The sequence below is a fragment of the Macaca thibetana genome, chromosome 14 (assembly GCF_024542745.1).
Source record: "Macaca thibetana thibetana isolate TM-01 chromosome 14, ASM2454274v1, whole genome shotgun sequence".
Taxonomy (NCBI): Eukaryota; Metazoa; Chordata; class Mammalia; order Primates; family Cercopithecidae; genus Macaca; species Macaca thibetana.
In genome coordinates, this window is record NC_065591.1 from 10,250,959 (window position 1) to 10,275,197 (window position 24,239).

General features: G+C 57.3%; 3 protein-coding genes across 5 annotated transcripts in view; 1 reads left to right on the plus strand and 2 right to left on the minus strand.

Annotated features, from left to right (window-relative positions):
- The window catches only part of STIP1 (stress induced phosphoprotein 1), a 293,300-nt gene that overhangs the window by 94,057 nt on the left and 175,004 nt on the right, over nucleotides 1-24,239 (minus strand). The gene's annotated exons all lie outside the window — the stretch shown is intronic.
- MACROD1 (mono-ADP ribosylhydrolase 1) overlaps nucleotides 1-24,239 on the plus strand; it is a 170,944-nt gene that overhangs the window by 54,503 nt on the left and 92,202 nt on the right. The window lies entirely within an intron of this gene.
- FLRT1 (fibronectin leucine rich transmembrane protein 1) overlaps nucleotides 1-24,239 on the minus strand; it is an 83,142-nt gene that overhangs the window by 4,967 nt on the left and 53,936 nt on the right. For both annotated transcript variants that reach the window (XM_050757168.1, XM_050757169.1), the window contains exon 2: nucleotides 8,958-9,946. The gene's annotated coding sequence lies outside the window, so the exon portion shown is untranslated. The remainder of the gene's footprint in view (nucleotides 1-8,957; nucleotides 9,947-24,239) is intronic.

Genomic DNA, 24,239 nt, shown 5'->3' on the forward strand with positions numbered 1-24,239 from the left:
CTCAAGACTACTTGAGAAGCAGGTAGGAGGAACCTAGGCCATCTGGGGAGGAGGCCAGAATCTTGGCAATCTTGAGGCTGGAGCACTCTGTGGGTTGCAGGTCACACTGTTTGGTGACTGGTGTTTTCATGTCACCAAACTGCAAGGGCAGGGACTGTGGCCAAGTGTGGCTTTACATCAGTGGCCACCCGACGACAGAATGGGCCCCACCATGGTGAATGCCTCTGCCACTCACCCCTGCACACTCAAAAGCTCCCTTTGCACTTACAGGGTCTCTGCCCAGACAGCCACCACAGTCATCAAGGTGGCTGCCAAGGCCCTATGCAATCCTGTGTGGCACCCCCGTTGGCCTTGTCCGCTCCATTCCCCTCTCACTGACTGCAGCAGCCAGGCAACCCCTGGTATCCCCAGGGCCCTGGCACATGCTGTGCTGTCTGCCCAGACAGCTCATCCCCAGATCCATGCCTCCATCTCCTTCTGGTGAGGCCTTTCCTGGGCACCCTATCAAGAATTATAACTCCCAGATACTCCTCTCGGTTCCTTGCTTACCTATAGTATTTACCACCAACTAACACACTACATGTTTTATCTTTTTTGTTTTGTTTTGTCTTGTTTTGTGTTTTGAGATGGAGTGTTTCGCTCTGTCACCAGGTGTGAGTGCCATGGAGCCATCTTGGGTCACTACAACCTCCGCCTCCCGGGTTCAAGTGATCCTCCTGCTTCAGCCTCCTGAGTAGCTGGCACTACAGGTGCCCACCACCACGCCTAGCTAATTTTTTGTATTTTTAGTAGAGACGGGGTCTCACCATGTTGGCCAGGATGGTCTTGGTCTCTTGACCTCGTGATCCACCTCCCTGGGCCTCTCAAAGTGCTGGGATTACAGGTGTGAGCCATCGCTCCCGGCCCTTTTTTGTTTTCATTGTCTGTCTCCCCACTAGAAGGTACTCGCTATAAGGGCAGGGATTCGTGCATCTTACTCATGGTGTTTCCCACGTGGCAGATGCTCACTAAAGATTTCAGAGGAGAAACTGTGATGGACTTGTTCTGTAGATGAGGGAACGGGGGCACAGAGACCTGCCCATGGTCCCCTGGCAGGAGGAGGTGGGGTCTGGATTCCACCCCAGGGCTGTGTGGCTGCAGGACCCCAGTGCTTGACTCCAGATTGCTGAGGGCTGTGAGTCCCTGGCCAGCCCAGACACAGTCCTGCGGCCCAGGCTGAGCATTCTCAGACCTTCACGGAGGTACCCATTCTCCCGTGAGCCTCCTGCTTCCTTTGCCCAGGGCTATCCCAGGTTGCCCTGGCCCTTATCTGACCACCTCACCTTTCATTACACCGGGCACTGGGAAGGACACTGGCCCAGATCGTGGGAGAGGACGGGCTTGGAGGCCAGGACAGCATGCAGAGCTAGACACATCAGCCTCCAGAGGACAATGAAAAGCCTAGGCGGTGGGGTGACCTCTCTGGCCAGACCTCAGCCACTCCCCTTCACAGGCAAGGGTGCAGAGGTTGCCACCTACACACAGGTCCACAGCCCTCATTTCACAGCCCAGCAGCCTGAGACTCAGAGACAAGAGGGGCCCAGCCAAGGTCACAGTCAGCCCAGATTTCCCACTGCACGTCTGTCCCTTCTGCACCGAGCCAGGCCCATGAAGGTTATGGAGCCGGAGGTCCTGCCTCAAGTCACTTATGAGCAGGCAGGTAGCACAGGGCAGGTGCTAGAGACAGGAAGACACAGGCCTGCTCACAGGTCACCTTGCCTCCGTCTCCAGGGTCAAGTCTGAGTCTAGGAGCACCTCTGCCAGGGGCCCCCCAGCATCTGGCTGGAGGATTACCCCCTTCCCTGGTCTGTTGGCTGATGACTCCTGGCACAAGGGATACAGGTGGCCTTTGTACTCGGCTGTTCCTGAGCAGTGCCCTAAGTAGGGGGCAAACTTGTAAGGCAAAAGCCAAGGCAAACCACCGCATTCCCTGGCATGGACATCTGTTCCCAGTGCCCGCTCAGCTCATGGCCACGGTCCTCAGCCTCCAGAGGCCTCAGCATCATAATAGAGTCTAAATTGCACCTTTCAGAGATGCTTGATAGATAACCAAGAAGCATTTGGGAGGCAGGGACCCAAGGCCTTTCCGCTCCACTGTCTGTGGGCCTCATCCATCTTGGCCAGAGGCTCCCCTGCCACCCCCCGCCCCCCAAGGCCAGCCCGAGGCTGAGCCCTCTGGCTACAGGAAAATAGGGCGGGGCCTAGGGGTGGCGAGGAAGATGGCACACCTCACCAGAGGAGTCTTTAATTGCCTGGGTGCCTGGCTGCCTTTTTATTCCCTTGTTGTGTGTTTCATAGTTTATGCGGCCATCAAATTAAACTGGTAAATCGCCTGTCTTTTATGGGATCGCTTGTCGTCCTTGCGTGGATCCCTCAGACTTCAGCATCGTATGAGTTACGACCTGCCAGCTCCATGACTGACAGCCGGATCCTTGGCGGGCCACAGGGGTGGGGGAGGGGAGCAGTGGGATGGCTCCGGCTGTAGGTATCCAGGACTCCCCCCGCTTAGCTGGGGGCCCTGGGGCATTATTCTTGGCATTATTCTTGGCTCTATCAGTCCTTGGCCCCTGCCAGCCTCCAGGACAGAGAGGCCTGGGTTCAAGTCCTGCCTCTGCCACTTTCAGGTCATGTGATTTCTTTTTTGAGACAGGGTCTCACTCTGTCACCCAGTCTGGAATGCAGTGGCTCGATCATGGCTCACTGCAGCCTCGACCTCCCTGGGCTCAGGTGATGCTCCCACCTCAGCCTCCTGTGGAGCTGGGACCACAGGCGTGCACCACCACATCTAGCTAATTTTTGTATTTTTTGCAGAGATGGGGTTTTGCTATGTTGCCCAGGCTGGGCTTGAACTCCTAGGTTCAAGCAATCCGCCCACTTCAGCCTCCCAAAGTGCTGAGATTATAGGCATGAGCCACCACGCTGGACCTCAGGCTATGTGATTTTGAGCAAGCTGCTTGCCCTCTCTGAGCCTCGATTTCCTCATCTATAAATGTGGTCATAATAGGGGCCCTTACATGGGAACTTACAATTCAGGGTTCGCTGACATTTTATGTGCAGAGTACCCCCTCCTGAGTGCGATCTGGATGCCCCTGACGCATCCAGTTTAAAAGCTGCCACAAATCTCTGCCTCCCCAGACACGCGGCCTAGCTTCTGCAGTAGCTGCTTGTCTCTGTCCTCCATGCTCCAGTGGCCCATTCTCTACTCCCCTGCTCCTGGCTGCGCCTTCGGGACAGGCTGACCCCTTATCAGCCTCTGTGAAGTTGAGATGTTGCCCCCCCGTCCACCTCAAACTGTGTGGGTGCAATCCTGCACCTCCCCCAAGCCATGCTGGCAGCCTTGACCCTATGTCTGGGCCGCACAGAGCTGGTGGATGGGGCCATCAACCGTCCCCTCCTATGGGGCCGTGTCAGCCTCCTATGGGAGGCCCTCCAAGCTGGTGGCAGGGTGGAGGGGTTGGGAGAGGTAAGAGGGTTTTAAATGGGCCTTTGTCATCAGGTCACCTAGTGGCCAGAAATAGTTTCTTACCTCCTCCACGCCACACTCACTCCTACCCCTGAGAAGTCCTGAGGCTTCTCTCCCTCCCCTCTCTGCTCCCTCTGCAGCCCTCCCCAGAAGCTGCGCTCACGGTGCATTAGACCCTTTGTGGAGCTCCTGCCCAGTGTCACGAGTGGGGAGAAGACAGCAGCTTCCCAGGTTTCCCAGGTCTAGGGGAGCAGTAGGGAAGCTGAGTGTGGGTGTCTGCACCCAACTGCAAAGCCTTTACAAGCCACTGACACCGAGCTTCTTCCCCACCACTTGCGGTGGCTTATGGCCGACTGTCTGCTGCTCAGCCTTTGCCGGGGACCCCGCTGCTGGCTCCTGGCCCTCATGGAACCTGGGGATGCTATTTTCTATTCATAGGCATGTCCTAGGAGCTTCCGGAAGCCAGCAAGGAAACAGCTCACATCCCTGTCTGGCCTCGCTCCCGTGTGTCCTCTTTCACCTGCCCCATCCCTGGGATGGGGGCATCTCAGGCAGGGCCAGGTCAGGAGAGGAAGTGTCCTGCATGCAAACTCTGTATGTAGGAAAGACAAGCACATGCTCACGTGCATGGATGCTGGTCACGTCTCCCCCACCCCCACTCACCCCTCAGCCTCCTTCCTGCCTACCTGCCTGCCACTGTCCTTAGGAATCTGGCTGCCCGTGTAGCCTGGCACTGGTGTGTGGCTGCTGCAGACCCTGGGGTCCTCTGGCTTTTCCCTACTTCCCAGCCCCCAGGTAGGGTCTCTTGCAAGGGTCTTTCCCCTGCCAGTCCCTCCCTTCGGCAATAATTCCTGTGTTTCCCCTAAACCTTGCCAGGCCTTCAAGTCCTCACTGAGAATGCTGTGCAGGCAGACTGGGCAGAAGCAGTTTCTCAGCTCCAGAGCAGGAAGGGCCAGTGGGACCCCAGTCCCACCTCCCACTAGACAGGAAGCCCCACCAAGGCACAATCATCTCCAGCTCTGTGACGGGGCTTCAGCAAACCTTTGTTTAAATTAATGAGAGACCCCACCTTCCTGGGGGCTCAACTGCAAACAAGACAGCGGGAAGAGGGCCAGGAGGTAGACAGGGCAGGCCGCTGCCTCCTGGTGCTCAGGGAGACCCAGGGAGAGCTCCCCTCCTTCTTCCCAGGAAGCCCCTTTCCTGCGAAGGCAAGTAGACCTGGGGCCTGCATGGCTCAACCCAGCTGCTCAGCCTACTGTGGGGTGGCCTTGGGTCTCAAGTCTTTTTTTGAGACAGTTTCGCTCTTGTTGCCCAGAGTGGAATGCAATGGTACGATCTTGGCTCACCACAACCTCCATCTCCTGGGTTCAGGCGATTCTCTTGCCTCAGCCTCCCGAGTAGCTGGGACTACAGGCATGCGCCACCAAGCCCAGCTAATTTTGTATTTTTAGTAGAGATGGGGTTTCTCCATGTTGGTCAGGCTGATCTCAAACTCCCGACCTCAGGTGATCTGCCCGCCTCGACCTCCCAAAGTGCTGGGATTACAGGGGTCTCAAGTCTTTATCTGCAAAATGTGGCCATAAACTATCTACTTCCCTGGGCTCTTGTGGAGATAAAGTAAGGTTTCTTTCAATGCTTAGCAGAGTCGTATTCAGAATGAGGGGACTATTACTGTTACTAGCAATGAGCCGTGCTTCCCCGAGCCCCAGACATGAACTGCAAGAAGAGAGGGGAGCCTTGAGTTGTGTGAATGAGGCTTTTCCAAGCCCTAGTTCAGGCAGATGCCCCAGGGACTGCAGGCCCACCAGAGGCATCTCCTTAGGGCAGGGGCTAGATGCCATGGCCCTCAAGGGCTTTCTAACTCCAGCTCCCACCAGGGCAGGGTGCCAGCCAGCCACACCCATCACCCTAAACAACTTTGCTCTGGATCCCGTCCACTGGTATCATTTAGAGCTTCTGATGCATGGGGGCTGGGGTGGGGATTCTTTTAAGACCTAAAGTTAATTATTTTTCTAATTTCATGCCGCATGCATTATGCATCAGCTGTTATCACTAGCGGTAATTGCAGACAGGTATGCAAATCCACTATAAATGCACCTAACTGCATAGGCCGTCTGGGCGGTGCTGGTGCCAGGCGGCGGGATGTCCTGAACTTCAGAGAATGTAAATCGCTTTAAAAAAACAAGACTTTAGAATTGTGTCTTAGGAGGTTAATTATATTGATAATAGTGTTCGATATTAAACCATTCAAGGCCAGGAGGGGGTGGGGGGATGAAAGGAGACACGTGTAATTTTGTTCCTTTCTCTCTTGGCGTTATTTAATAAGATGCGCCTACACCTGATGTTTCTGTCTGTCTGTGTCCATTTTTAGTAAAGCTGCCTAAATTGAGACTTAATTCCTTTAGGAAAGGGAAAAAGAAAGCCCAGTGGGCTGGGCGAGGTGGTTCCTTGTAATCCCAGCACTTTGGGAGGCTGAGGTGGGTGGATCACCTGAGGTCAGGAGTTCAAAACCAGCCTGGTCAACATGGTGAAACCCGTCTCTACTAAAAATACAAAAATTAGCTGGGTGTGGTGGTGCGTGACTGTAGTCCCAGCTACTTGGGAGGCTGAGGCAGGAGATTCACTTGAACCTGGGAGGCGGAGGTTGCAGTGAGCTGAGATTGTGCCACTGCACTCCAGCCTGGGTGACAGAGTGAGACGCTATCTCAAAAAAAATAAATAAATAAAAGAAAGCTCAGTGGAGTTTCAGAGTGAAGGAGAGGGGCTAAAGGTCTTTATTTTGGGGGGCGAGGAAAAGGAAGAGCAGCAGCACCAGCAGGGCTGGGGACAGTCCCCAAGAACAGGGCTGAGGCTGTGGGCTCTGCGCCGCTTCCCTCCTCAGCCTCCTTTAGGATCCTGGGCCGCAGCAGAGGGCCTGGAGAGGAGCAGTATGACTAGGAAAGGCTGGTGATGGGCGACACTCACTGATCCTAGATCAGAGGCTTGGCACTGGGCTCTGAGGGCAGGGCCTCTCAGGGGCTGAGAACAACCCTGAGAAGGTGGGAGGCAGGTCCTGCTCCGTCATCAGTTTACGGATTGCCTCCTCCCCCTGGAATGTAAACTCCTACAGTTGGGACATGGTCTGCCTTGTGCCTGGCATGGAGCCTGGCACAGAAAGTACTCAGTAAACATCTGATGAATGAATGAACAGGGCCACCAAAAGGGAGGCCCCTGAACCTAGACCCAGGGCCGGGTGGTGGTAGAGAAGAGGGAGGCTGGCCTTCCTGCAGCCCACCCCAGGATGCCATGGTGACCCAGGGTGCCCTTACCACAGCAGCCCAAAGAGGCAAAGGGAAGGGTCTGGATTGTGCCACAGATGGCAGAGGGGTGGCCACAAACCCAGGCCTCAGACTTGATATCCGGAGCTCTCCCCTTCCCAGGTCTCCTACCACCTGTCTCAGCTGCCCAGTGGGACCTCTGTGGCCCCAAAGGGAGACTCTTGGCCGTCCCTACTCACCCCCACTGATATGGATGCTGGCCTGGCACTGCCCAGCCGCGTGTCTGTCTCCAACTATCAGAGGTGAGCCTCACTTTACTACAGAGGCCTTTTCCCCTCCCGCCCACCCCACAGATACACACACGGATGGAACTCGCCACTCAGGACCCTGGAATCATGAGATAAAGGACCTCAGTGATTGTCTGCTTTTTGCAGATGAGGAAAATCTGAGGCTCCGCATGGATGAGACGGGGTGGAGACAGAGCCCTCCAGCAGCTTGGGCAGCCTCCCCGCCCATCTCCTGGGGCCTTGGCGCCCAACTCTAACCCTTTCCCAGGGGTTTGGCACAGGGAGGGTGCTGGGGTACAGTGTCCCAACTCCAGCGGGGTCTCACAGGGGCTGCTCTTCTCCACCAGCAGGTCCACAACCCCTCACGCCTGTGGGCTCACTCACGCCTGTGGGCTCACTTACGCCTGTGGGGCCACTCACGCCTGGGGGGCCACTCATGCCTGTGGGGTCACGCCTGTTAGCGTTAGCAGTAGCTAGCAGGGCTGGGTGCTTGAGTGTTGGGCACGTCAGAATGCTCTCGCCAGCTGGCCACAGCCTGTGTGGAGGGGAGAGGCTGCATCCCCAATGCAGAAAGGGGAGGCATGCAGGGAGGGGCAGACTTGTCCAAGGTCACACGCTCACAACCAGAGGGCCAGGCCCCAACCCAGGTCTGTCTGCCCAGAGCGTTTGTTCCTTGCCTCCCTTTGCACAGAGCCACTGAGCAGATCTTCCATGGCAGCAGGCCTGGGGGGCAGCAGCTGCTCCCCTCCAGCTTCGCTACAACCTAGGAATGACCCCCAAGCCCTCCTAGGGACTGGAGGGGCAGTAGGGACCAGGGCTGGGCACTGGGAGAGGAGCAGCTGGGAGCAGAAGGGCTGCAGGGCAGGGGCCCAGCTCAGGCTCAGGCGCGTTCGCGGCCCCGCTGCCGGGCTGGCGCACTTTTATAATAAATAACAGCAAATAGCCCATCCGCAGGGCATCTTTCACGCCGGTGGCTAATAACACGGCTATTAATGCCCCCGCAGACGGCGTGCACGCTGTGCCGCTCTGACGAATGTCCCAGGCCCTGGTGCAATCATAAATCAACCCCTCTCCTGAGGAAGAGCGTGGGAAGTGTCATTTTCCATCTTGGTAATGAATTGGGGCTTCCCTGTCCTGCCCAGGGCACGGTGGCTTAAGGTTGCCTGGGATTTGTGTTTTCCGAGCTGAGGTGCAGCCTCTCCCTCCGGCCTCCGGGGATCCTTGGAGGAGTCAGCTCCACCTCAGTGGGAGGGAGCGCTCACCGCCTGCTGTGTGACCCTTGGGGCACTCGCTGCCCTTCTCTGGGCCTCAGCTGGCTCCTGTAACCAACAAAGAGGCTGAACTGGAAGCCAGCGCAGACGATGCCCAAGGGCCAACAGGAGCAGGACCTTGGGCAGTAGCTTTGGATCAACCCCACCCTGGGTCCCTGGCCAGACAGCAGGTAGCAGACCCTGCTACCCAGACAGCAGACCCTGATGTAGACTTGTGGACTCCCTCCCGTTCAAGGGCAGCAGGCACCAGGGAAAGTAGCCTAGGTTACCAGAGCTCCTGCCCACCACCCACCAGGCCTCACTGCCACCACCGTTAGGGAGGGGGCTCAAAATGAGATTTCCCCACCCCACTGCAGGGCCATTTACTCCAGGAGAGGCCACGCCGTTACATCCCAGGTCCAGCTGCTGGGTAAAGCCCAGCAGCACAGGGACCACCAGGTGGCAAATGATGCTTATGCCGGCAAGCAGAAGCCGCCAGCTGCGTGAACTGCGTGAGTGGGTGGATGGGATGGAGCTGCAGACCTGTGGAGACCCGTGGAGCTCTGGCCGGGAAAGGGGTCTTTGGAGGGCGGGACCCAGCTGTCTGGGCGCGAGGAACCCTGGGCCACCCTGGAGCCCTTCCCTCATCCTTGGGCCTTACCTCCTTCGTTGCTGCAGCCCAGGAGCCCTCTGGGTCCGACGAGTTGCTGGTCTGAGGGCACACGCCAAAGTCACGAAGCCGCAACTCGGGACACCGTGAGCTCAGATGGCGCTCACATTCCCGGCCCCGTGGTCCTACCAGGCCTTGCACCACTAGGGACACAGACCTCAGACCTGGGGTGACTGGGCAGTGCTGGGGCACCCCAGGGCACAGAGAGGGGATCCGATGCCTCAGTCTTCTGGTCTCCTGGCGTTCAGATGAGGCTGCGGGCCACAGTCAGCAGCATCCTTGGCACCCTAGGCCGCGGGCGCAGCTGGCTTCTCCCTGCAGAGTGAGGGTCCTGCGCACAGGGGGTACAGGGACACCCCTCTGGGCCCCAGGACTCCTGAGGGTGGCCTGAGGGGGTTCCGACTCCCTGTTCGTTGGGCATGCCCTGTGGCCTGGCACCCAGCCCCGAGCAGGGTGGCCTCTGCTGCTTGCTACCTCCACGGCCCTTTTCAACTCTTGCCCTTTTGTCTGCAGGCCGCCACCTCTTCTGAAAGGCCTCTGCGTGGCTTTTGGCTTTTAACCCTTTTGGTTTACCAAGGCTTTTTTTTTAAATCCCTTTAAGTCACTTGGCAGAATGGGCTGGGTGCAGAGAGCGTTCTTGCATGACAGAGCTGAGAGGGAGCCACTCTCCAAAGGCTCCGTATTCCTGTCACTCAGGCTGCGTCTCCGGGGGGAAGGAGGGGTCCATTACCCTGCTGAGGAGTTCAGATGTTCACGGTGGGGCTGGAGCTGCTGACACGTACAGCTGAGCTGTCAGGCCCCCACATGCCCTTCTTTGGGAAGGTGCTTGGGGGGCGAGGGCCTCAGTCCCGCTTGGCTGCTCCTGTTTGTAGAGGTTTCCTTGCTGGGAAGGTAGGGAGGATGGGTTATTCCCGCTTCACCCCCTGGTCTTGTCTTTCCAAAAAGGAATCCATCTTCTCGCCCACTGCCTGCTTCCTTACCTGCCAAAAACAATACCAGTGATTAAGCCCAGAGACATGAGGGACCGCATTGGGACAGCATCCATCAGGGCCACTGGGCTGCAGCCCCCTTTGCTTTGGATCCTGTTTTTTTTTTTCTTTTTTGAGATGGAGTCTCACTCTGTCGCCAGGCTAGTGGCGCGATCTCGGCTCACTGTAACCTCTGCCTCCCGGGTTCAGGCGATTCCCCTGCCTCAGCCTCCTGAGTAGCTGGGACTACAGGTGCAAGGCACCACACCTGGCTAATTTTTTTTTTTGTATTTTAGAAGAGGTGGGGTTTCACCATGTTGGCCAGGATGATCTTGATCTCCTGACCTCATGATCTGCCTGCCTTGGCCTCCCAAAGTGATGGGATTACAGGCATGAACCACCGCACCCAGCCTGGATCCGGTTTTTTTTTTGTTTTTTGTTTTTTGTTTTAAATGCCACTTGCCCATGAGCCGGGGAAGGGCCTGGGGTTATTCTCCCCATCTCCTGCCTCTTTCCAAATCCTGACAACAGTTGGCTATGCATAGTGCCCAGCCTTGCAGCTACCTGGTTTTCCCTCCCTGGGGGTGGAAGGACTGGGAAGAGAAAAATGAAGTTTTTTGAGCTCCTGGCCTTGCAGGGCCACCCGCCCAGCCCAGAGCTGGCTCCAATTCCCCCAGCACCTGCTCTTCTTGCTAAATGTCATTCAAAAGCTCCAACTGGACCGCCATGGCCTGGGCTTCCAGAACAAGCACTGCCTTTCCCCACCATGGGAAGCAGAACCGTCAGGGAACTGGGGAAGTTGGGTCTCCATGTTCCTGGCCTCTGTCCGGTGCCCACCCCACTTCCTAGGTGGGGGGTCAGTCCTCAACACCGGCAACCACCCTCCCCTTCCGCACAGACGGAGGGCAGGGCAGGCTGTTCCAGAATCCAAAACAAAAGCCCGAGCCCTCCCCAGCACCTCTCATTAGTGCGGCATGTGGAAAGGCCGTGGTGCCCTGGTGTCCGTATTCCCCCTGCAGGAGCCCCTCTTTGGAAAAGGGCTTTTATTACACATCTGAGAGTGCTCGCTCTGGTTTGAAATCAGATCCAGATGGGCTCAGCTGCATCTGGGCACTTGTCTTTGTAGGGCCTAAGGTGGCTGATTTGAGAAATGCTTGTTGGAGGCTGTTACAAATAAAAACAGGGATATTGGGGTTCATGTTTTAATAAGCCCAGCACCCAGATAGGGGGTGGCTGCCCACGGGACTCACAGCCTGGCAGGGAAGGCATTCGGGAAGGGTGTGTGCCAGCCAGGTGGTGTGCAGGCTGAGTCTGATGGGGTGGACAGGGTGGCGGGGGCAGTTTTCTTGGGACAAGCTGCCCTAGGAGAAAGGAGGTTTCAGAGCCAGCAAGCCCCATGGGACATCGATTCTGAATGGCCAGGCCCTGGTGAATACTACAGGTGGGGCACAGGCCCTGGAAGGGGCGCGGTGGGGCTTACGCAGGAGGGAAGATGAGGACAGAGTCCCTGCGTGCGGGGGAGAAGGCGGCCGGCTCCAGCACAAGCCCTTACTGCTATTACCACCCGCGTGATTTCATCCAATTATAAATTGTAATTTCTCCATGAAAGCGAGAGATGGAGAAAGTCCAATGAGGTCATCTGCCTCCCTGGCCGGGGCGCAGAAATTGTTTTATACCAGTGGGGGTGGGGCCGGGGCAGCAGGCTTCGGCATTTTGAGAGGATGACGGCCGTGTCCTGGGAGCCTAGAGGCTCCAGCCAGCCGTGGCCGCTGCCTCCCGATAAAGAGAGAAACCACTGACCTCTGCTTTTGAAATTAAGAACCCAAAAAGGAGGCAAGTTCATCCCACTGGTGTGTTCGCCTCAGACCCTTCCCATAGCTTCTCAGCTTTATCCTGAGAGTGTCCCATAGCTGTCAGGATAGAGGCAATGCTGCTACGGTAGTCTCCAAGGGCCCTGCCCAGCCCACCTGCCGTGTCTGCCACGACTGCCCACTAATGCCCTGAGCTGGCTGCAGCCTGGCCCTTCACTGTACTGTTCCCCTTCTGTAAGAATCCATGCAGACGTCATCCCTCCCTTCCTGCAATGGGCCACCCTCCCCTTGGCTTGTGTGGTCCTGTGAACCATGACAGCAATGACATAGCATGAGAAGAATTGTCTCCCTGGCTTCAAGGGAGGACCTGAGGCTGGATCCCCCAGCGTCTGGCTCAGTGCCTTGCACACAGTTGGTGCTTAATAAATGCACTCAGCGAACTTCCCATCTGCTTCCTCATTTAGAAAACCAAGGCACTAAGTGAGGCTCTTGGTGCCCATCCAGCTTTGTATGTCCTCAGTCCACCTTCCCTGCTGCAGCCCCCACCCCCACCTTCCCTGGGGCCTGCAAAGCCTCCTGGAACCCCAGTGCTGGGATACTGGGCTCCTCGGCGTCTGTGCCCTTGATGAGTGGGGCCTCTCAGGCTTCTGGGGTGTGTATTGGTTTTCCAAGTGAGTCTGGCTGGCAGTGGTTGGGAGGTGTGAGCTCTCCAGCAGCACTGTGGCTCTTCCCTTGTGTGGGTGCATAATGATGATCATTAGTAGCCACCTGCATTCACTGAACCAAAGGAGGCCCAAGAATAAATATGTAAATGCGTGCGCCTGGCAGACACCTCCCGCCAGAGCCACAGCGCCCCCAGTGGCCACCCTCCTGGCTCGAGTGAGTGGAGACCACGCCGTGTGAAGTTAGTGGTTACACTCATCCCCTTGGCCTCCCCTGTTCCCACAGGCTCCAGGTCTGGTCTCCGTGCTCAAAACCAGTAAACCATTTTTTGAGTCAACATCATAAAAGCTTCCATTTTGAGTAAAAGTACTTTGAGATGCTTACACCATTCTACTTTTGTTATCATCAATAACATCACCACTGTATTAAAAGAAATTTGAAAGGAGGGAGAGAACGCCAAGTCCCCAGTCTCACATCTCTGCATTACCCTCTGCATTTTGGCCGAATCTGCCCATACGTATATGCCAGGGGACAATGCACCTTGTCCCTTCCCAGTAATTTCTGCCTTGCCATCTTCCCTGAGCTTGGGAAGACAGCATGGCTAGCAGGTCAGGGAGGACCACCTCCATTGTGTGGACTAAGAAGAGGGAGTGGGACTTGTCCAGGGTTATACAACCTGAAGCAGAGTCAGGGCCTCAAACTCCAGGCCAATTTCCTTCTGGCTACACTACTCCTAGACAGCGCAAGAGAAACAGACCCTCCACCAAACACTGCACTGAGGGGCCCTGGGCTTCTCCTGAGGCTCTCTTGTGTACCCCTCCATCCATACATCCCTCCATCCTTCCATCTCTCCCTCCATTCCTCAATCCCACCATCTCTCAGTCCCTCCATCTCACCATTTCTCTATTCATCCATCCATCCATCCATCCATCTATCCATTCATCTCTCCATCCATCCATCCTTCCTTCTCATTTCTCCATTCACCGATCCATCTCTCCATCTGTCAACCCATCCATTCATCTCTCCATCCATCCTTCCATCTGTCTCTCCATTCATCCTTCCATCTCTTCATCCATCCATCCCTCCAATCTATCCATTCATCTCTCCATCCATCCTCCCATCTCTCCATCCTTCCGTCTCTGTATTCATCCTTCCATCCCTCCATCTCTCCATCAATCCATCTATTCACCTCTATCCATCCATCCATCTCTCCATCTTTTCATCCATCCATCCATTTCTCTATCTATCTCTCCATCTGTCCATTCATCCATCCATCTCTCCCTCTCCATCTATCCGTTTCTCCATCTTTCCATCTACCCATCTCTCCATCCAGCAAACATATTCTGAATCTAATCATGCTCCAGGCATTGTACAAGACATTGGGGATCCAAAGAGATGCCCCCATCCTCCAGGAGCTCACAGTCCAGTGGGGAGGGCACTGGTTTTCAGAGGGCTACAATCTGAGGTGCACACAGGGCAGTGTGGGAGCCAAGAGCTTTGAAGAAGATGATGCTGTGCTGTGGTTCTGGGGTACTCCCATGTCATGACAATCACATGTGAGCTCAGTGGCCATCCAGAGGGGGGCAGGTCTGGCTGGGTTTTCCCTTGACCACCTGCCTATCTTCCAGAGCCACTGCTCACCCTTGGCCCTCAGGGCTTCCTCCCGAAGTAGAAACGATCCTCAAGCCCTCAGCTTTACAGTTCATAGCTGCCTTAAAGATCAGAGCTCTCCGATGTTAATTCCTATATTAGCAATTAGCCCTCCTGTTTCATTTCAACCTTTGGCTCCTAGGGATGGATTTTTATGTATGTGTCATTAATCAGATGACTGGTATGTGCTGCTAGAAACCCAGGTGGGCTTTATGGCTGGTGACTTAGCGAAGTGGTGTTTTAAATGAACAACATGCCTGCCCCCTCCCTGGGCAGAGCTGCCCTGTGGCAAAGAGGGCAGAGTTTAGATCATTGTAAGCAGGTCAGAGCTGGTGCGAGCTAGGAGACCCAGGATTTTCTTTCATTTTGGACTTCCAGGCTGAGGTCAGCATCTGTATCTGACCTTTATAGATGAAAAGACTCTTTGTGACTCAAACTGGAGTTTGTTCCATGGCTGCTGACTTCCCCCTACCAGGATGGCTGTCCACAGAGCCCGTTCCTTTTTTTCCCATTGCAGAGAGCGGTCTGGGGGCTGCTTATTCCCTCTCTCCCGAGGGCACTGGAGACAGAAGGCTGCGGGCAGGGAGAGCATTGCTGTCTGGGGGCTAGGACCGCTCCTGTAATGGGCTCAGCATGTAGGGAGTGGGACGGGAAGAACATTTCAGGCTGAGGGAACATCCTGTGTGAAGGCTGGAGGGCTTAGTACAACGAGAGGTCAGTGTCCCAGAGCTCTGAGTGAGTGGAGGGCTGTGATCCGAGCTGAAGCAGGGCCCGGAACCTGGCTTTGGGGGTGCTCTGAATGCTGCGCTGAGGGGCCTGGTCTTCGTATGAGGGCAGTGGGGAGGCCGTGAGGGTGCCAGGGCATGGAGGAGTGTGACCAGACTTGCAGTTTAGAAAGAGCATTCTCGCTGCTGCATGGAGGCCTGGAAGGTGCCCAGGTGCACAGGAGAAGACCAGTGAAAAGCTGGAACCGCACCCTCAGGAAAAGGGGCAGGGACCTGGGCTGGGGACCTCACGCAGTGAGGGGTTGAAGGGAAGGGGCCAACTTGGGAGTCCCCCGGGCTTTACTCCCTGAAGACAGGCCTGGGTGCTGAGTGGGTTCCCACCTCCTTCTCCTCACTGGAGGGCAGCTGAGTGCTCCTGGGAGCACCATCAAGAGAGCCATGGACAGCCGGCTTGCTGTGGGTTCCAAGCCTGGTCCTGATCTGCAGCCCGCAGCCCCGGGCCTTAGCAGGAGCAGGAAGGCCTCTGGAGGCTGTGCCTTCTGCTCTGTGAGATGGGCCCACCCCATTCCCTGCCCACTCTCTCCTGGCCCCCAGGCTTGGCACCACTGCATGGCACCCGAGTAGCAGGGTGAGAAGAGGCGGAGGCGAGAGCCTGCTTGTGTGGTGCGAACCCTCCCAGCCTCCGCTCTGCTAATTAAACCATCTCCTGACAAAATCCAGACTTTCAGGGTATTTGCGAGAGTGCGAGCCAGGCCGTGGGTGGCTTCAGGAGTCTGTTCCGCCCGGCCAGCAGGCCTGGGCCTTTGCCAGCGCCCACCCTCAAGATGGCCATCAGAGAAACTCAGCAGGCAGTGCCCAGAGCAGGGCCCTCCAGGGTTGCGGGGCCCACTCGCCCGGGACGGAGCTTCTCTTGCCACGGGACATCTCCCCTTCTTTATTCTCTTCCTTCCTTCCCTTCACACGTGGGCAGCTGTGGCCAGAGGTGGCCTGGGAGTTCACCCATCCCCTGGTGCTGAGTTGGCAGAGAAGCCCAGCAGGCCAAATTGGGCACAGACCGTAGCTACCTGCCGCTCCCTACCTGACCCACTGGACCCAGCAGTCCCTCCCTGCACGGTCTGGGGGGTCTGGAGGCCCAGTTCTGCCAGGCTCAGGGTGCTGCAGAGGGGAGGGCTCCCTAGCTGAAGCCGCTGCCCTCACAGTGCAGCTGAGCAACAGGGGACCTAGAAACGGCTGCCAGCGGCAGGGAGACAGGAGCAGGCAGGCGCCTGAAGAGTCCTCATCCGCCTGGAGTGCTCTTGTGCCTTTGAAATCTCCTCCCAGCAAGGGCAGGCAGGAATTCCTGGGCCCAGACGCTGAGAGAGTGGGTGAGGGGGGGACCAGCAAGGGCCGCTCACACCCACCTCACTGAGGGACAGGCATTGGCTCTCAGCTCTGCGCGGGGAGGCCCTCGAGGGGACGCAGCCGGCAGTGTGCTTGGAGGGGATGGGGACACGGCAGCCCCGCACAGGCCTGCTCTCATGCTCTCAGGGAGGCACACTGCAGCCGGAGCCTGCCCCTTCACAGAGCAACTCTAGGCACAAAAGGAGACAGGGCAGGGTGCGGTGGCTCACACCTGTAATCCCAGCACTTCGGGAGGCTGAGGCAGGCGGATCACTTGAGGTCAGGAGTTTGAGACCAGCCTGGCCAACATGTTGATACCCCCGTCTCTACTAAAAAAAAAAAAAATTAGCTGGGCGTGGTGGCAGATGCCTGTAATTCCAGCTACTTGGGGGGCTGAGGCAAGAGAATCGCTTGAACCCAGGAGGTGGAGGTTGCAGTGAGCCAAGATCGGGCCGCTGCATTTTAACCTGGACAGCACAGAGAGACTCAGTCTCAAAAAAAAAAAAAAAAAGGAGGGGACAGGAATGACCGCTTGCCTGCCTGCTCTACCTAGCAGACCTCACTGTGATGCATTGCCCGTGCCCATTAGGGCCTGTGTCCAGCCTAGAGGAAGCTCAGGGGGTGATGAACCTGGCGCCACCAGCCAAGGCCGGAACCTCTTCTTTCAGGAAATTGGCCTGCTTTTGTCGGCAGAACAGTGGCTGTTCGACCCCCTGCCTGCCCGTCACAGTGCTCTTGGCTGCCCCTTGGCCGAGGCAGGTGGTGGAGCCGGCAGGCAGCCCTGGTCCGCTCCTGGCCTCCAGGGTCTGGGCACTCTCACAGCGTCTCCTGGCAGCCTGGCTGTGAAATGGGCCCCGCGCTGGAGCTCTCGAGTGGCAGTTTGAGGCAGCACTGTGCTGACTGCAGCACAACACATCCTGCAGGCTCACGGGCCCCTGGGGGGTGGGGGACCACTGCTGGAGACTCCCCAGGGAGAAAGCTGAGGAGCTGTCAGGGAACCCAGGCTCTGCCCAAGGGCCATCAGCTCCCTTCCTCAGCTACCCCTTCCCCAGACCCTCCCCGCAGCCTCGCACTCCACCATTCAGGTCTCGACCCCTGACTTGGAGCCCCTCCTGGCCTATTTCAGGAGCCCCCTGCCCACCTCCTTCCAGGGCTCTGTGCTAGTGCTGGGGGTCCAGCGTGCACCCTCAGGAACTGGCAGCACCTCCCTCCGCCTACTGCATCTAGAAACCCAGCCCTCCTTCTCAGACCTCCGCTGTGAGCTGGGGATTCCAGGCCACATATGCCATCATCCGAGTTACTCAGGTGCAGCTGGGGGAAGCTGCCTTTCCTTCCAGAAGCATCCACTAGCAACCTCAGTTCACTACTTCGCTCCCACCAGCTCTGCCAGCCTCTGGCCCCCAGGGACAGGTGCCCTCTCACTCAGCTCCCAGCTCTCTGGTTTCCCTGCACCAGCAAGAGCCTGTGCCAGGGGATTTTCTCCCTCTGTGTTGGAAATCTCCCACCCTTCCCTCCTTCCCGTAAACATGCTCTCTGGCCGAGAGCAACGCTTCGCGCTCGGCCCAGGCGGCCAGACTTTGTTAATATTTACAGCGAGTGGCTCAGGAAGCTATTAGCTTCCTTTTCTTGTTGTTAATTGAAAGAGGAGAAAATGGTTGTAACACTTCAAAAGAACTTAAAGCGCAGCCTGAGAGACTAGCTGAATTGGGAGGAATGGGGGAAAAGAGAGAGACTATTTTAAATAAATAAAGCAAGCAAGCCAGCCCACACCTCACACGAGAGTGGAATGTCATTCCTTCCCCATCTTTGCAGACGCCTGGCTTTCCTCTGAGGTTTCCTTAGTGCCTCTCATTGTATATTTTCCTTTTCATTCGGGAGCCTGCCTTAAGGAGAGAAGGAGGAAGAGAAAGGATTCGCAGCACACTTTTGTTAATCACGAGGCTCTTTGAAGCTGCAGCTAACGAGGCCCCTGGTACCTTTGCTCCCGGAGCACACGGGGCTGGGAGACCTGTGGCTACCTCCCCTCCTGGGACACAGGCCACTCCTGGGCCCCCCAACCTGGATGCGACCTCTGGGAAGTGCTTCGGCCTCCATGCCCCTGTGAACCCCAGGCACAGCCAAAGATGCCCTGGTCGTGGGGTGGGGGGTGATTTTCTGAATCCTGGTAGATAGGGGCCAGCATTGAGAGGCCTCTGACCTCTGTGGCCAGCCTCCCTGAACCACTTTTCCCAAAAACAAATGATCCTGCCCACAGCAGCCGCACACTGAGCTTCCGGAGTCTGCCCCATGACGTACGCGACCAAATGGCTCTGCCAGTCACCCTGTGGTTAGGCAGGGGCAGGAAAGGATGACTCAGGAGGCCTTCACTCCAGGAGCCTGCCATTCATTTCTGACTGACAACTGTTTCTTCCTCCAGGAAGCTTCCCTGACCCTTCCTTGTCCCCAGCCTGCTTAACTTTGTTTTTTGGGATTTTTTTTTTTTTTTTTTTTTTTAGATGGAGTCTCTGTCACTCAGGCTGGAGCGCAGTGGCACGATCTCAGCTCACTGCAACCTCCGCCTCCCAGGTTCAAGCAGTTCTCTGCCTCAGCCTCCTGAGTAGCTGGGATTACAGGCGCCCGCCACCATGCCTGGCTAACTTTTTTTGTATTTTGAGTAGAGACGGGGTTTCACCATCTTCCAGGTTGGTTTTGAACTCCTGACCTCGTGCTCCACCGGCCTTAGCCTCCCAAAGTGCTGAGATCACAGGCCTGAGCCACCGTGCCCAGCCTAAGTTTTATATTTTTAATAGAGATGGGATTTCACCATGTTGGCCAGGCTGGTCTCAAACTCCTGACCTCAGATGATCTGCCTGGCTTGGCCTCCCGAAGTGCTGGGATTACAGGCGTGAGCCGCCGTGCCCAGCCCCGGCCTGCTTAACTTTGGCCTTTCAGGCTCCCCTGGCACCCTGCTCTCTGTCAGCCGGCTCCTCTCCTGCTGCGGAGCAAGGTGGCTCACTGTACCAGACACAGAGGGACAGCCTGCCCCCAGCTTCTGGTTGCTGCACAGGCTGCATTAATGGAGGAATCAATGGCATATTGAAGGAGGTGATCGCTACACCACCTCCTCCCTCCTTCCACCCTGGTCACGCCAGACTAGAACACTGTTCTGTTCTGGGCACTTAGAGACGCACAGCCACACTACAGAGCAGGCGGCCTAGTGGGTGGGGAGTGACCTTGGCCATGACCAAGAGGGGGTGGGGCTTGTTCAGCCAGTCCGGGAAGAGGGCAGTCTCCTGTCCTTGGCAGAGAAGGAAAACGGACCTGTTCTGGGAGGCCCAAGAACTGGAAGGACTGGGAGGGAAGTACTGGGAGGGATGGAGTTAAGAAAGAAATCTATACCAGGTGGAGATGCCCAAAGGTGGGCCAGGCTGCCCCCACCAGGGGCATCCATACCTAGTCTACATGGCCACTGGCAGAGATGCCAGGCAGTGGTGAGCACACCAGGTGGAGGCCTGGCTTCCCGGCTCACTCAGCCCTTGCCCTCTCCACCGGGGAGTATAACTGTCTTTTCCCAATGGGCCGTGAGCTCTTAAGGGTAAGGACTGTGTCCTCAGCATGACAACACCAGCACCTGACTCAATTGAGCTCTAGATGGCCTAGGCACACAGAGCTGAGATGTTGATGTGGATAATAATAATACTAACAACAACAGTAGTGGCCACCCTGTGTTGTGTCCGAGGCAGACACTATTCACACGTCGCCTCACTGAAGGCACAGGCACTGTTACTACCATTCCAATTTTCCACCTGAGAAAACAGATAGTCAGGAGCCTGCCCAGGGTCCCACAGGGGGTCTGCTTCAGGGCCTGGATGCAAACTCACTCCTCTCTCCACTCTGGGTCCTCACGGCCACACCAGCCACTCCTGTGTGGCCACGGACTAAAGGTCAGCTCGCACAGCAGGAGGCTGCAAGCCCAGCTCCCTCTGCAGGGTCACAGGGCGCATTAGCAAATTAAAGGCACTGAGAAGTCCTGCGGCAAAGATGCCGATTGAAGTTTGTTCACTCCAGCGGTTACCAACTGACTTTGTCTTTGGTGGCACCTGTTAACCTCCCAGCATTCGTGTCTTCTTCAAACCATGCTTGGGGAGATGCTGAGGGTGTTCATGTACCCGTTTACTCAGGCTTTTGGTAAGGGGCTGCTGTGTGCCAGGCAGGGGCCTGGTGCTGGTGACATGCAGTGGTGAGGACAGGCCTGTCCCTGCCCTGTGCCTCCCTGGTGCCCAGATGGTGGCTAGCACACAGTGGCACACGTGCCTGCAGCAAGTGAGGGCTGAATGAGAGTGGGAGTGGATGGGGCAGAGGAGCCGGGCTGGGCCATGGGAAGCCACTGTCATGGCCACATGTGGTCTCTGAGCCGCCCCCATCTCCTCCCATCGTGTATGCTGTGTCAGGACCTCTGGCCACACCCAACCTCAACCTCTCCAGCGGCATATAGGCCCCTGGGAGGCCCCACCAGCCCTCCATTGGCAGGGTCAGAGCCCTCTGCCCCCACCCCAGGACCCCTGCCTGGCCCAGCACCTCTTCCCTTCCCTTCAGGCCCTGTGTCTCTGGCCTTGACATTCTGATCACATCCACTGGCCTGCCTGGAATACTAATTCTCCCCAGATGAAACCATCCATGTTTAATTTTTTTGAGAGGCAGACAGAAAGACAAGAACGGGGGAGACGTTAGTGGGTAGGAACTGGAGCCGTCTTTGGAGCCCTGAGACTGTGCAGTGACTCCAGCCACTTGGGATGCCACAGCGACCCTAACACAGGCCAAGCTCGGAGGCCAGGAAGGACAGTGGCCTTTTGAATACACCAGAGTGTGCTATGGTCCCGGCTAGGATTGTTTTTTGGGACCCTCAGGAGCTGAGATCACATGGGGATAGAGGGCCGGCAGCCCCGCTGTCCTCCGTGCCACCTGAGAGCCCAGAGTGACCCCACCGCCCTCAGTATGCTTCCTGCAGCCCCAGAGAGAGGCCTCGGGACACAGAGAAGAGTGGCCAGATGCTGGGATTGGCCCAGCAGCCGCTCTGGTGCTCCTGCCTTTGGCTGTTCTGGGCCTCAGCAGCCTCCTGGGGGACTGGGGTAGTGGCCCACTGTCAGGAGGGCAGTTGTGGGAAGAACAGGTAAGCCTTGCTGGAGGGGACAGGACAGTGCTAACGGCCGGCGTCCAGGTGGGGAGTTGGGGCCCCTCATGCAACTTCAGCAGCTGCGCCCCTTGGGCCAAGTGTCTTCTGAACATCAGTCTCCTTATCTGTCAGATGGGGGGGATGGTGGCAGCAACATCCTAGGCTGTGGTGAGGACTCCAGGAGGTGCTGTACGAATGCCCAAAGGACTGGCCCAGCTCTCCCTGGGCATGCACCTCAGCTACTGTTCTAACCCACCAGCCCGACCCCACCCCAGCCTTACCCCTGCAGGCTCCTCCCCCACATCCACCTCCCTGGCACCAGCGCAGCCCTGGGGCAAAAGCTACGATGGTGCCACCCGCCCCCCAACCTCCCAGCCTCGCATCCTCATGTCCCCGGAGGAATGAATGAGATTGTAATGGCAGGAAACTTGACAGAAAATGAAACGTGATGAAATCAGCTACATGAATGATGAAATCCAAATCCCAGCCTCCTTCTGAGGCGGGGTGAATGCTGTCCCATGCTCCGCGGGCTGCAGACCCTGCAGTGGAGCCTGCCACTGCCCCTTCCCTTGCCCCAGGAGCTAGAGTCTTAGGCCCCCTCCCCATCCCTCTTCTATCCTCCTCCCATGCCCCCTCCCCATCCTCTCTTCCCTTCTTCTCCCCTCCCTCCTCCCCTCCTCCTCCCATGTCCCTCCCCATCCTCTCTTCCCTCCTCCTCCATCTTCTTCCTCCTCTCCCTCCTCCCATTCCTCCTCCCCTCCCCTTCCCATGCCCCCTCCCCATCCTCTCTTCTCTTCTCCTCCCTCCCTCCTCCCATGTCCCTCCTCGTCTTCTCTTCCCTCCTCCTCCATCTTCTTCCCTCCCTCCCTCCTGCTCTCCTCCTCCCATGCCCCCTCCCCATCCTCTCTTCTCTCCTCCTCCCCTCCCTCCTCCCTTCCTCCTCCCATGTCCCTCCTCATCTTCTCTTTCCTCCTCCTCCGTCTTCTTCCTCCCCTCCCTCCTCCCCTACTCCTCCCATGCCCCCTATCCTCTTCACTCCTTCTCCCCCCCTTTTCCCCTTTGTCTTCTCCTCCTCCTTCCATGCCCCCTCCCCATCCTCTTCCCTCCTTCTCAGCCTCCTCCCCTTCATCCTCCCCTCCTCCTCCCATGTCCCTCTCCATCCTCCCCTCCCTCCTCCCCCTTCTCCTAGGTATAGCCAGCAGTCAGTGACCAACTGACCCAGAGGTCAGAGGTCAGTGCTGCAGATTTGCCAGTGCCCCTTGCAGAGCAGACCAAACTGAGACTACCCTGGCTGGTCCTCCCCCTGCCCTCTCCTGCTTTACTTCTTCCCTCAGGGCTCCCTGGGAGTGCAGGGCTGGACCCAACTCAGGCTCTGCTTCTGCAGAGCCCCAGAGACAAACCCCAAGTGCCTGGTGGGGAGACACTGCCACCCCTGCCCCCATTTTAGTCTCGGGACGCCCCTGCCTCAGAGAAGGGGTCTGTTGGTGGCTGGGACAAAGCCTGGCACTGCGCAGTGCTCCAGCTGGGACCCCTCCTGCGGCGATGGCTGGCCACAGCCTCCACTTCCTGCCTCATCCCGCAGCCTCCCGGCCCAGCCACCTGTGAGCGGCAGAGCCGGTCAAGGGAGGGCCGGTGGAAGCAAATGTGGTTATTTGGCCTCCTCCTCCTCCTCCACTTCCGGGGCTGCCTCATAAATTATTATCGACCCACCGCTGCCTGGGCTGGAGGCGAGCTGAGGAAATAAAGCACCGGGCTCAGTAATTGTGCCCTGCTGCCTGAGTTTACTCATTTGTGGCTTTCCTACCCACTAAGAAACGAGACAATAAATAACTGCTGACTATTAGGTCCCAGACGGGAAAAGCACCGCACGATGCGCTTCCCGAGGATGAGCAGAGGCTGGAGACCCACACACCCGTTGGCCTTTCCCACACCCTCTCACCCTGTGGACTCAGGCTGTTCGGGGCCTGAAACCTGGGGCCTGGGAAGACAGGCAGAGGCTGAGTCCCCAGCCCTGTGGGGAGAGGGTGCATATCTTCCCCTCTGCCAGCCCCATTCTGGAAAGTTCTGGGCTCAGGATGGCACGGCTGTTGAGTCCAGTCACAGGCTTTGTGTTTCCCTTTTGTTACTTGGATGGAGGGCCTTGTCGTAAGTGCTGAAAGAATGAAGACGCCACCTTATCCAGCCCTCTCACTTTACAGGGCGTGGGGGGCAAACTGAGGCTCAGAGAGGTGAATGCCCTGCCCAGGGTCACACAGGGCAGAGCTGGTCTCAACTCCAGCACCATCATCCTCCTCATTCTTTCCCTGGGGGCAGGACACCTATGAGCGGGCACAGAGACTGGCATCAGGGGCCCTTACCCTCCTCTCAGCCCTGCCCCCACGGAACTGGCAGCTTCCCTGATGGCACCATCTCAGGGCCTCTCACCCTCCCTCAAGAGCCCCACTTTGTCCAGGCCCTGAGCTGGCTTCTCTCAAGGCATCACCTTCACCCTAGGAGTGGGGCCAGGTGGGGATTGGGGAGTTCCTTGCTCTGAGAACAGTGTCCCCAAGTTTTCAGCCGCTTTCTCTGGTCCGTGGCTGCCGACCTGGCAGCTGGGAAGGAGGGTGCATGGATAAGAGAAGGAGGCTGGAGAAAGCCCCAGGGGAGTCAGGGGAAGGGGCTGGACCCACACCCGTGCTGAATCCCACCCCTGCTCCGTGAGGTGACGACTCTTCCATGCTACGGATGGGGAATCTGGGCTCAGAGATGGTGGGCCTCCTGCCCCAGGTCTAGGGAACTCGCGGGCCCTGTTTTGACCGGGACTTTCCGAGTTTGGGTACGAATCCCTGGCACACTGGGACACTTGGCCACCCTACCCGAGTCTCACAGCTGGTAAACAGCAGCACCAAGCCCTGCTCTCCCACCCAGAGCCCGGGGTCCTGACC